A 12,528-nucleotide genomic window follows, 5' to 3' on the forward strand; every position below is an offset into this window, starting at 1 on the left:
GTGGAAGGAGAGCAAGCAAAGCAATTGTAGCCTACGCACGCAATGGAGCACTCTCAGTCTAAACAAAGACGGTCACTTCCAGCAACACTCAGCTATCCATTGAGCCTCACCTCTCAGTGAGGAGTCCAAGAACCCCAGCATGAAGTGCTATGCTGCCGCTGTCTGAAGTTTAGGGCCAGGTGAGGTTCATCTCTGTGGATGGGCATCAGGTTTGTGGTACTGAAGAGGGCAGAGCTACAGGTAGGAAACTATGGGCACAGATTGCCCATCTGGAACTGGCTTCCCACATGCACTTCCTGTGAGAAAAGAGTTGCACTATTACACTTCTACTGTGTGTATGCTTTTCTGATTTATGATGCCTATTTAAGGAGACTGGAGAGATGGCTCAGTGGTTAAGAGCATTGGTTGTTCTTCCAGAGGTCCTAAGTTCAATTCTCAACAACCACATGGTGGCTCACAACCACCCGTAATGGGGATCCAATGCCCTCTTCTGGTGTGTCTGAAGACAGTGACAGTGTACTTACATACATGAAATAAATAAATCTTTATGGTGCTTGTTTAAAAGGTTTGGTGGTACATACCTGCAATCCCAGCTGAGGAGAGAGGATTGCAAGTTCAAGGGAGATTGAGCAGCAGAAAAAGTTCAAGGCCAAACTGGGCAGCCAGCTCAGTGAGACTTTGTCTTGACCTAAAAACATAAGATGACTGGGGATATAGCTGAGGGGTAAAATGTTTGCCTAGTGTGCATGAGGCCCTGGGCTCCAATCCTCAGTACCTGCCCCCCAAAGTAACAGCAATAAGGAAGAGGAGGGTTGAGGCAGGCTGTGGGTCACCATGTAGGTACTAGGAACCAAACCCAGGTCTTCAGCAAGAGCAACAAGTGTCCTTGCTGCTAAGCCATCTCCCTAGTCCCCTTTATAGATCTTGGCTCTCCCCTCTCTTTTCTCAGCATGCAGAAGGAGTTCTGAGGTTGCCCCCCAAATGCTCTCCCTGTGGTAAAGCATTCTTCCCAAGCAGGCTTTCCAGCTTACTGGCCAGCTCAGCCTGCTTTCTTATAGAACCCAGGACCACCAGCCCACGGATGGCCCCACCCACCATGGGCTGAACACTCCCCCATCAATCACTAATTAAGAAAATACCTTCCAGCACAATCTTATAGAAGTATTTTCTCAATCGAGGCTCCCTCCTCTCAGATGACTCTAGTTTGTGTCAAGTTGACATAAAAACTAGCCAGGGCAATCGTAATAACAATTTTGAAGGAAAGTGCATATGAGGGGACCATGGAAATGTGGAGTCTGCCTCCAAGGTACATGGCTTTATTTCATGGACCTGTATGTTAATGCACACCTAGCTACACTGCCATGGATGCTGAAACCACCACTATGTGGGACAGAGCAAAGAACAGTACAACAGAGACAGAGAGGTAAGACCACTGCTCCCCACCCTGCTGCCCACAGGGCTGGGTCTCTGGTCACCCTTGTCCTTCTAGATGCCGAAGGCCCCAAGGGCAAGAACCATGTTGATTTATCTCTGCTCTACACAGAGCTCGCACAGGCCTTAGGAAGTGACTGGACACACACGCATTGACACTAACATCCTGCACCCTGCAGATAGCCTTAGCTAGAGATAAATACATGGTGTGCATGTGCACACACACACACACACACACACACACACACACACACAGGACAAGGCCAGTTCCTTTAAGCATGTCTCCCCATCTCACACATAGGAGAGCCCTGGGTGTGTGAACTCTCCTCTCCTTGGCTATATGACTCCAGTCAGTCACCACTAGCAAAAAAACAACAGGTCAGGGAGTTTGTTGGAGTAACTGGAATTCTTCAGGCTTTTCAGTGGGAACCCCATCACCTTTGCACCAGAACTGAAAATGACCTTTCCCCTGCTGAGCTGCTGATGACTGCAGTTCCAGGGAACTAAGGTAGCACTCACCCCTCAGAAATCTCACTGCTGTGTCAGAACCAGCTATACCGATTCAGCTTGCTGGGAAGACACACGCTAAACAACGCTTAGCATGGGGATGTATAAACCAGAACCCACTTTCTCACTGCTATGAGTGACTATACAGTGATCATTGTCACTGGCTGGCTTTCTCCTTGACATTTGTCATCCTAGGCCCCTTTCTGAATAGTGTCCCAGGGCACCAGGTGCAGTGCTTCTGCATGGGACATGAGCCTCCACTTTGGTTCCTTGCAATGATGGGATCTGACTCAAGCCCATGGGTGAGACTCTGGGTGCACCATCTGTCCCTGCTGCTCAGACACATTCTCTTGTCTCTTCCCTTCCACTGCAGCCCCTCGTCCTGGGACTTTGGGGAAACCTAAAACCAGATGAGCTAGTAAACACTAGTGAACATGCCCCGTTGACGCCACCCTGCCCACATGGTCCAGGCTCAGTAAGAAGCAGGTGGGCCAGAAACACCTGGTTCTCTCCTTGTGTGTGACAGCGGGCCCTCGGGGTGTCTTCCTCAGCTCTCCAGAAGACTCACAGAGAACTCTGAAGCCCCTTCTCCCTGGTTCACAGAACCAAATCAGCACCTACTGGCTCACCAGGGGCCTAGAAATTTTTCTCTCTTTACAAAGACTATTGGAATGGAGAGTAGGGTGGGGCAGGATGGGGCTCAGCTTGTAGGGTGTTGGTGTATAATGCTGAAGCCCTGGGTCCAATTCCCCACACTGAATAAATGGGGTGTGGTGGTGCAGGCTTGGAATGCCATCAGAAGTCCAAGGTGATCCTTGGCTACGCAGTGAGCTTGAAACCAGCCTGGGTTACATAAAGCCCCATGTCAGAACAAGACCATGGTTATGCAGACAGGTAGACACAGCCCCTCACAGACCACCACAGTGTCATAAAACACATGGCTGCGTAACTATTGGCTTACTTAGGAAACACCATGGCAAGTTGAGGAGGAAACAGTTTATTCTGCTTACACTTCCACAATGGAGTCCATCCCTGAAGGAAGTCAGGACAGGAAATGACAGGGCAGGAACCTGGAGGCAGGAACTGATGCAGAGACCACAGAAGAGTGACTGATTTGCTCATGGCTTGTTCAGCCTGCTTTCTTATAGAACCCATAACCGCCAGCCTGGGGATGACACTACACACTATGGACTGGGCCCTCCCCAATAAATGCTAATTTAGAAAATACTCTACAGTCTGTCCTACAGCCTGATCTTTTAGGGGTATTTTCTCAATTGAGGCTCTGTCCCCTGATGTTTCTAGCTTGTGTCAAGCTGACATAAAACTAGCCAGCACACTTTAACACATATACTCATACAGTACTTTCGGTCTATACTAGTTTTCTGCACCCACATATGTGTGTTTGTACTGCCATGCATGTACACATGTATCAATGCACTTTAGGAATGTAGGTATGCAGGTATGTGTACATCCATTTTACTAGCAGATATGACATGCGTGTGAACAAACTTGTGTGCTTATATTTGGTGCTATATCCCTGTTTGGGAGTGTGCATCCAAGCAGGATGGGTTTAGATGGACCCCACACCCTCTAGTTTCCAGTCCCTATTTTGCCTCACACTGTCCTCTGAGCTTTTGTTTCTGGTGCAGGTCTGTCCCCACAGCGCCACCTGTTGACCACTTTGTTTCTAGAGATGGAGATGGATACATGATACATAATGGATAGATTGATACATAGATAATAGTTACATAGATACATAGATGATAGACAGACAGACACACACACACACATGATAGATAGTTACATACATAGATGCCACTATGCATCAGAGAGGAGCATGCATCAGAGGAGAAGCCCAGGGTATAGGGACACTACCAACACAGCCCCTAAGATCAAAGTGTCCCCAGATGGTCCCATAGTCCATTTTCAAATCTAGAGACGAACTTCCTGTCAGGAAGCCACCCAAGCCCGTGGAGGAAGCACCACCCAAGAGGTACGACGTCTTGGTGTGCCTTACAGAATGTGGCTTTTGCACTTCTGTGGCTTGTGGGAAAAGCTAGTCCCAAGCCACAGCTCACCCTATACCAAACCTTGTAGCTAGCCAGTGTCAGAGGCAGTGTGGTGGGTGGCAATGGTAGCAGAGGTAGGGAGGCTCCAGGGGGCCCAGAGAGGGAGTGTCAAGGCTGGGGTGGTGGGAGGATGGAGGAATTTTAGAAGCAAGATGGACTCCTGAGCTCTCCTGGAGGTTCCGGCCAAACTCACCGACTCTGCTTCTTTCAGGGTTTTAAAGATTCATTTTATTATTTCAATTGTGGGCGTGTATGTGAGTAAAAGAGACTACATGCATGTGCATATATGCATGAAGGGGGTCTGCGGAGGCCAGAGCAGGACATTGGATCTCCTGAAGATGGGGTTACAGGCAGTTGTGAGCCCTTGTACATAGATGCTGGGAACCAAACTCCGGTCCCAGTAGAAGTGGTAAGTGTTCTAACCACTGAGATATCTCTCCAGCCCCACCTCACATACTTTAAGCTTAGACCACACCAAACTCAGTGAAATGTCCTAAGTACAGCATGACACTTCTTACTAAAATACATTTGTATCCATGGTTTCTGCACCCAGACTGCCCTTCCCCTTTGAACGGAAAACTCCTATTCATCCTACAAAACCTCATCTCTTGTGTCTCATTTGTACAGCCATCCCTGTCTCCCATACCTCCTTCTTAGTCTTAGTCTTATTAGTCAGTAATAACTACATTTATCTTCCATTTGGCAGATTTACTTTGTCCCTTGTGGTTCACTTATTTTTTTAAGATTTATTTATTTATTATGTGCAGTGAAGAGGGTGCCAAGAACACATTACAGATGGTTGTGAGCCACCATGTGATTGCTGGGAACTGAACTCAGGACATCTGGAAGCGCAGACAATGAGTTCAACCTCTGAACCATCTCTCCAGCCCAGTTCACATATTTTTAATGGCCATGCTGGCCTAATTAGGGTCAGATCACTAGTCCTGTTCCCTGCTATGTGTTATAAACATGAGCCTCCAAAGTTTAAGTAATCCAGTCATGATTATAAGTTCACCCTTATAATCCCAGCACTAGAGGTGCTAAGGCAAGAGAGTCTCCAATGTGAAGCCATCTTTGGCTCCCCAGGAAAGCCCTGTCTCGTAGAATGAATGAAGATGCCTAAGAAGCTTGTCCTAGGTCCAGTAACTGACAAGGAACAGACTCACAACTCAAACCCTATGCTGCCTGACTCAGAGCCCCTAGATACTGTCACCATTGCTTGGCTCTGTCCCCTTCCAAAGGGTGTGGGAGGCCATGTCAGCTTCATCTTGGCGTCCTCTTGACCACTAACTTCTCAACACAAAACTTCCTTTAGTCTGGGAGCCGTTGAAGTTGGCTAAATTGCTCCTATTGGGAGGCATTGTAGGAACAGACTGACAAGGCTCAAATCCAAGATATTCAAGAGCCATCCTAGGATGCAACGCTAAGAATGGCCAGTAGATGGCGCTGTTTCACTACGCCAGTTGCCGATTCTGACGCCTGCAGGACTGTTTTTCCACTGGGTGTGTCTGGGGCTTCGATTTTCAGCCCTCCAACATCAGAGTTAATGGATGGAAGAATTCAAGTGCTAGTGAGTGAACCAAAATATATGGAGCATAAAATTGATATCAAGGAGATAGGGCATTTCCCTCTCCCTTGCTTTCGCTGGAGTTCACTTGCTAGGTTTCTCAGAAAGGAAAGACGCCTTAAAGTGTAGAATTTAGTCAAAAACCAGAAGCACCCCAGTGGTGTCACTTGTGCATCAAGCTGGGCTTTAACCTCATGACACGGACTTCAGGGTTACTCCAAGATTGACTGCAGCTGGGGTTTTTTGTTTTTTCTTTTTTTAAGATTTATTTATTTATTACATATGAGTACACTGTGGCTGTCTTCGCATACACCAGAAGAGGGCATCTGATCTCATTACAGATGGTTGTGAGCCACCATGTGGTTGCTGGGATTTGAACTCAGGACCTCTGGAAGAGCAATCAGTGCTCTTAACTGCTGAGCTATCTCTCCAGCACTAAATGCAACTGTTAAATGTTATCGACAAATCATGCAAGTATGTTTTCTTTTACTCGAGCCAAAATTAACACAAGGCCCTGCAAAGCCTTCTAGATAATGTATCCTTTTCTGGTAAATGCAGCTTAGGCACTCATTATTTATGGATGGACCACAGGGGGAGGGTACTCCAAACTGAGCCGAGCAGAAAGTTGGGACAAAGGGTACAGAGTCAGGGGTGGATCAGGGAGGCTCATTATTAGGAGAACCTGGGGTCACCTCCCCACAAAAGCTTCTCTGCCATTTTCTAACCATATTGATTCAGGAAGAACCATCAGTGATGGTGATGACACAGATCTATATATGGCCTGAAACTGTGTTGAATACCGTGCACGCAGTGCACACACACACACACACACACACACACACACACACACACACTCACTCACTCACTCGGGGTATCCCTGGCATCTATAGCTATGCCGGACAGGACCAGAGATTGAAATGGAAGGACAGACAGATGCATGAACCCAACTGTAGCTTCCCTTGGGTCTGCCATTACTTAAACACCAAAACTTATTTTGTTTTTCAGAAGGGTCTGTGGGGAGACCATGGCTTAGTGCATGAAACACCGTGTGTGTAGGCTTGAAGACTGAAATTCAGATCTCTAGAACCACATAAAAGCTGGGCAGGTATGGCAGTTACCTGTAATCCCAGCATCTGTGAGACAGACGAGGCATCCTCAGGGTTGCCTGGCTAGCCTCGATGGAGTCAGCAAGCTCCAGCCCAGGAGGAGGCCTGGCCTCAGTAAATAGAGAGTAGTGTAGGAAAACACCCAATGTCTACTCCTGGGGTGCCCACACATACACATGTGCCCACACATATGTAAACACGCATTCACAGTGCATATGCATACACATGCAAAAACATTAAAATAAGAACTATAAGGAAGTCTGTGGGCCTGTGTGTCCCTGACTAGCCCATTCTTCTGACCTCAAGCTGAAGTTTGTAAATCCACTCCTTTCCTCTCTACGTATCTCCCAGCTTTCTCAAACTAGCCTGGCCTGCCATCACTGCCCTGGGCCCTGAGGAAGTCCATGCTAAAAGCCCTCACCTTCCTTAGCATCTCCCTCTACATCTACCTAAACTAATAGTTCTCAACCTCCCTACTGCTGGGACCCTCGAACACAGTGCTTCACTGTTGTAGTGACCACGGCCATAAAATTCTTTTTCTTGCTACTTCATAACTATAATTTTGCTACTCGCTGCTGTTATAAATCATTTTCTTTAAAGATTTGTTTGTTTATTTATTATAAGTACATTGTTGATGTCTTCATGCACACCAGAAGAGGGCATCAGATCTCATTACAGATGGTTGTGAGCCACCATGTGGTTGCTGGGATTTGAACTCAGGACCTCTGGAAGAGCAGTCAGTGCTCTAACCACTGAACCAGCTCTCCAGCCCCCATAAATTCTAATGTAAATATATTTGGACATAGAGATGTGCCAAAGAGGTCATGACCCTCAGGTTGAGAACCACTGCTAAAACCATCTTGCTCCGGTTAGGCCTTGTCTCTTCATCTTTAGACCTGTCAGAGTTTAGGCTGTCCATCTCGAGCAATTGCCACTGAGAATAGATCCAAAGTCCAGACTCCATCACCCAGGTCAGGAACCTTTCCACACACAAAAGTCACCTGGCGTTTCGCCCTGTGGGCTGGGTGCCTGCTTTTCAGGGAAGCCCTATTGTGGACACAGGGTTTGTCTCAGGGGGCAATGTCTTCTTTAGATAAACTCAGTGTCTGAAGCAAAAGGCATGAGGGTTTAAGGAAAGCTTCAGGCTAGACAAGCAGTCTCTAGAGAGACCGGGTCCTCACCAGTCAGAACCAACTAGCCAAACCTGATCCTCTGGTTCTAGAGTCAGGACTGGCTCCAAAAATTGCTCAGCAACTGTGGGCACCATATATGAGGCCTGGAGAAGCTTCCAAGGCAGCAGGTGGCCGTAGGATAGGGGAGTTTGGAGTTTAAGGACGTTTTATATCTCAGCTGCTCCCCTATCCCCAACTAGGACCCGTGAGACACATGTGGGAGCCCACAAGTCACACAACTTTCCCAAACCTCTGCTTCTTCCTTTGTAAAGTGAGACTAAACACACGTGGTACTAAAATTCCTCCTCTTGGGGAGACAAAGCGGTACCGTTCCCCCCAAAGTACCAATGTCGAACAAAAACGAGATTTGCCGAAGTTCATTCTGTAAAACCGATGAGTTTATTGAGCTTCCTTGCAGAACATAGATAACGGGGTGCTTGCGGGAGAATGGTGCTCCTCCCCCAACAGGCTGCACCTAGAAAGCCTTTATCCCGCTGGGACCAGTTCTTCCCCACAGCCATGTAGACGGAGTCCCAACCCCTAGTCTTCTCAGCTGTCCTGGTTCATTTTATTTCAACTAAGCTAGAGTCCTCCGAAATGAGGAAACTGCAATTGGGCAAATGCCTTCCTAAGAACCAGTTGTAAGCAGTTTTCCTAATGAGCTATGAATGGAGAGAGCCCAGCCCATGGTGGATGCTGCCTTCCCTAACCTAGTAGTCTATAGAGTCCTGGCCTCTATAATAAAAAGCAGACTGAGTAAGCCAGGAGGAGCAATCCAGTAAGCAGCACCCCATCTGTGGCCTCCACATCAGCTCTTGCCTCTGGGTTCTTGCCCTGACTTCTATGATGACCAGTGATATTGAAGTGTAGCCAAAGAAACCTTTTCCTCCACAAGTTGCTTTGGTCATGGTGTTTCGTTACAGCAATGGTAACCCTGACCAGGGCACCAGCCTAGAGGCTCTAGCTCTCCGCGAGACCAGCCGTGCACCTGGGGCAGCCTTGCCTATAACACATGGTATGGAGTGGCTGGATACTCAGGTGAAAGTCTTGTTAACCTCCCCACCCTCCACAAGGGGGTGTAAATGGTCAAAAAGAACGATCTGTTTCTAAGTGGACACAGCCAAGCTGACCAAGATGGCAGTTGCTTGACACAGAGAATGTTATGCATAACATGAGGCTCAGGGATGGGAATGTAGGAGACTGTTGTAAAAATATATAAAAATAAAAAAAGTAAGGTTGTCTTTTATCCCCACTAGGTCTACACCACACTGCCCCCAAGATATCTGCTAGATATCTTAAGTCTCAGTCAGCAAAGCGTCTCACCCACTCTGCTCCATCCCATATCACACTGCCAAAGGCCTCTCTCTGAGCCCGGCAGCAATCTCTCTACCTATCTAGTTCCCAAGGCAGGCTTCCATGCCAGAAACAGACATCCCAACTCTATGGCGGCCCAGACCAGCCGCCGCACACTTTCTTACACTTAAATGGCTACATGAAAGAAAACACAACACAATAACCTTTGGCCCAATTGATAAGATATAATTGCCCACATAAACATACAAAACCCAATACACACCCATCCCTTAAGAACATTCGTAACAACTTGTAAAGGCACAGCATGGAATCTTAACGTCACCCGCCATATTGATCTGCCACGGCTTCTCTCCCTTTCCCTCCTGTCTCTTCCTCCTTTCCGTTTCCAGCCTCCTCTTCTTCCTTCAAACTTCTCCCACCCATCCTTCCTTCTCGTCCAATGACAGGCCTCCTTCTACCTTGTACCTGTCTCACCTGTGACGTCACCTCACAGGAGACCACATGGATAAAGTAGGGATGTTTTAGCCTAGCCACCATGTGGCTCAAGATGACTGTGTGACCTTGAGCAGGTCACCTGATCTCCTACGCCCTCCCTCTTTTATCTCTCACTAATAAGATGGGCACAATAAACCCACTTGTTCCTCAGCTGACAACTGTGAACTAAGATCTCTGTAGAGTCCTTACCACCAGTCCTAGCCCACAGTGCCAGCTGTTGGTAAGTGCCACCGGCAGCTGCCATGTTCATTGTAGAGTCTGAGAATGGCTGCAGAAAGCTGGGGTTTAGCCTCCTGGAGACAAGGAGCATAGAGTGAGCGGGAGGTGGCCATCACGTGGGAGGGTATGGATCCTGCAGGAGATTGGAGGCTACGGGAGATGAATGGCAGGCAGCCTTGCACATGCTCTGAGCCCCTCACGCACACACCTCAGCTGGTTCTCTCAGCTGCTTTGATGGAAGGGAGCAGCACACGCCACTGGCACTCTTCTGACCAAGAAGCAGGTTCTGGAATGAGGTGACTCACTAGGGACAGAGACGTGTGCTTCCCGATTTCCTCTTCGCTAGGAGAAAGGCCAAGTGAGCCTGGAGGACTGATGAGACCCCAAGATGGCAGGCCCAGGGAGCTGGGTGAAGAGGTTGGGATGGGCTGGGGTGGGCTCAACTGAAACACTAGGACTTATGTATGGTCTTCCATGATCCCCATCCACAAGCTCTGTTGCCCTCAGAGTCTGACTCATCAACTCAAAGAGGTGGGAGAGAAACCTGTCACTGCCCTTGACCCTGAATTCTCAAGGAACTCCACACTAGAAACTAGGGTCCCATCAGGTTAGCAGGGCAAAACTACATGCAGGCCCACAGATGTGTGCATCTGTCAGGGTTTCAAGGTCAGCTTCTGTTTCCATTCTTTTCTCTTCATTGCCTGTGTCAGTTCCTTCTGCTGAGCCTAGAAAACACAACAACAAAAAGCAAACAAAACCCACCACTGCGTACCGTCCTTTCTCCAGTCTGATAAGACTCCCATGGCTTGCTCCTCAGCCCATACCTTACTCACACATCCCCCATATGCCCTGACTGTTGCTGTGTAAAACTTGAGGTGTCTGCCTGTTACATAAGCCAGCCTCGTGTTGTTAGCATTCTGTCTAAGCTCCACTCCACAGTTACCTGGCAACAGCCAGGTATACCTGATACTATAAAAGCTTGCCCCCTCCCCCCTCTCTCCCATTCCTCCCATTCTCTCTCTCTCTCTCTCTCTCTCTCTCTCTCTCTCTCTCTCTCTCTCCCATTCTCTCATTCTCACTTGCTCTCTTAGCCTCTACCACCTTTGTCCCTTCTCTCTCTATTCCCCTCCCCCTCTCTCTTCTTGTGCTCATGGCCAGCCTCTATTTCTCTACTTCTCTTCTCTTCTCTTCTCTTCTCTTCTCTCTCTCTCTCTCTCTCTCTCTCTCTCTCTCTCTCTCTCTTCCTTTCTCTGCCCCTACTACCCTCTTAACTCCCTTCCCCATGTCCTGAATAAACTATTCTACATTATGTGGCTGGTCCCTCAGGGGGAGGGATATCTCAGCATGGGCCCACAGAGGCACCCCCTTCCCCCATACCTCATCACACCTCCATAGAACATATCCCCCTCTCTTTATATAAACACATGATGGTAGAAGGAAGAAATGCTAAGGTGGAGTCCTCACAGTCACTATTATTAAGTCTCTTGGGCCATCTCCTGAGGAGGGGGCCATCCTAGCAGTTGTTTTTGAAGCCAGGATGGGGCAGTCTTCCTCAAACCCACAGATGTGCAAGCTGGGATACAGGAGACAGGAAGCAGGAACCGGCCTTACCTTTGTCTCTCATCTGTGCTTGCAGCTGTGTATTCACGGTTTACAGACATACCCAACAAGGGTGGGTTTTAGTCGACTCAAGATGTAGTCGAGATGACTGGCCAAGATCAGCCACCACAGGGGTATGAGGCTGGGCAGTAAGTACTTCCTTCACTGTGGCCAGCGGGATACTAGCTCGGAAGAATTTTGTCAAGCCTGGATGGGTGCTGACCGACATGGGAGAAATGCACAGTAAGGGTTAACCATGGTGGGAGCTTGGGTAGGAGGTCAGCAGTGAAGACAATCAGTCTATTCAACAGACACTGTGCTCAGGGGCCGGCCATGGCCAAAGCGGTGCCACAATGGCTGCTCTTGTCAGGAGTTTAGGCTCCACTGTGGAAATGGACGTTTGGAGGTCGCCTGTAACATCAAACTGTAGCCTGCAGGGATGTGGTGTCAGACAGAGTAGAGCAAGGTCTTGTGGAACGGTGCTTGGGGCTGGGCTCCTCATTCTAATCAAGAATTCCACACTCAGTCCTTCACTGAGCCACTCCGACATCCCCTGGAGCAGGTCTCTCTGAAGCCAGGTCCTCAGCTCAGAGTGGCTGCTGGGAGGGTGTGCTGGTTTCTTCTCTGGTATCTGCGACCTCCAAAAAGCAATTTATGGGAGGAAGGGTTTCCATGGCAGTTTAAAAGGATGCTATCACGGCAGCAGGAAGCACAGAGAGACGAACACTGGTACTCAGCTGGCTTTCTCCTGTTTATGCTCTCTGGAACCGGCTGGGGAACCCGCTGCCTGTGTTTAAGGTGGGTGGCTCTTCCCATTTCAAATGACCTAACAGACAATCCCCCGAGGACGTACCCTGAGTCCTATCTCTTTGGTGACTCCGGATCAGTGGTTCTCAATCTGTGGGTCTCAATCCCTCTGAGGGGGGGCGTCACAGATCAGATATTTACATTACGATTCGTGACAGTAGGAACATGACGTTATGGAGTAGAAACAAATAACTTGATAGTTCAGGGCCGCCACAGTGTGAGGAACTGTGTTAAAGGGTCTC

At 48.5% G+C, this 12,528-nt stretch overlaps 1 long non-coding RNA gene across 1 annotated transcript; it reads right to left on the reverse strand.

Annotated features, from left to right (window-relative positions):
• Positions 1-9,370: 9,370 nt before the first annotated feature.
• Positions 9,371-11,540, reverse strand: LOC134479348 (uncharacterized). Its single transcript, XR_010052538.1, has 2 exons — positions 11,492-11,540; positions 9,371-10,605 (listed from the first exon to the last, which is right to left on the reverse strand). It is a non-coding gene; the product is annotated as an uncharacterized LOC134479348 (long non-coding RNA).
• Positions 11,541-12,528: the final 988 nt, after the last annotated feature.

This window comes from Rattus norvegicus, chromosome 6 (assembly GCF_036323735.1).
Source record: "Rattus norvegicus strain BN/NHsdMcwi chromosome 6, GRCr8, whole genome shotgun sequence".
Taxonomy (NCBI): Eukaryota; Metazoa; Chordata; class Mammalia; order Rodentia; family Muridae; genus Rattus; species Rattus norvegicus.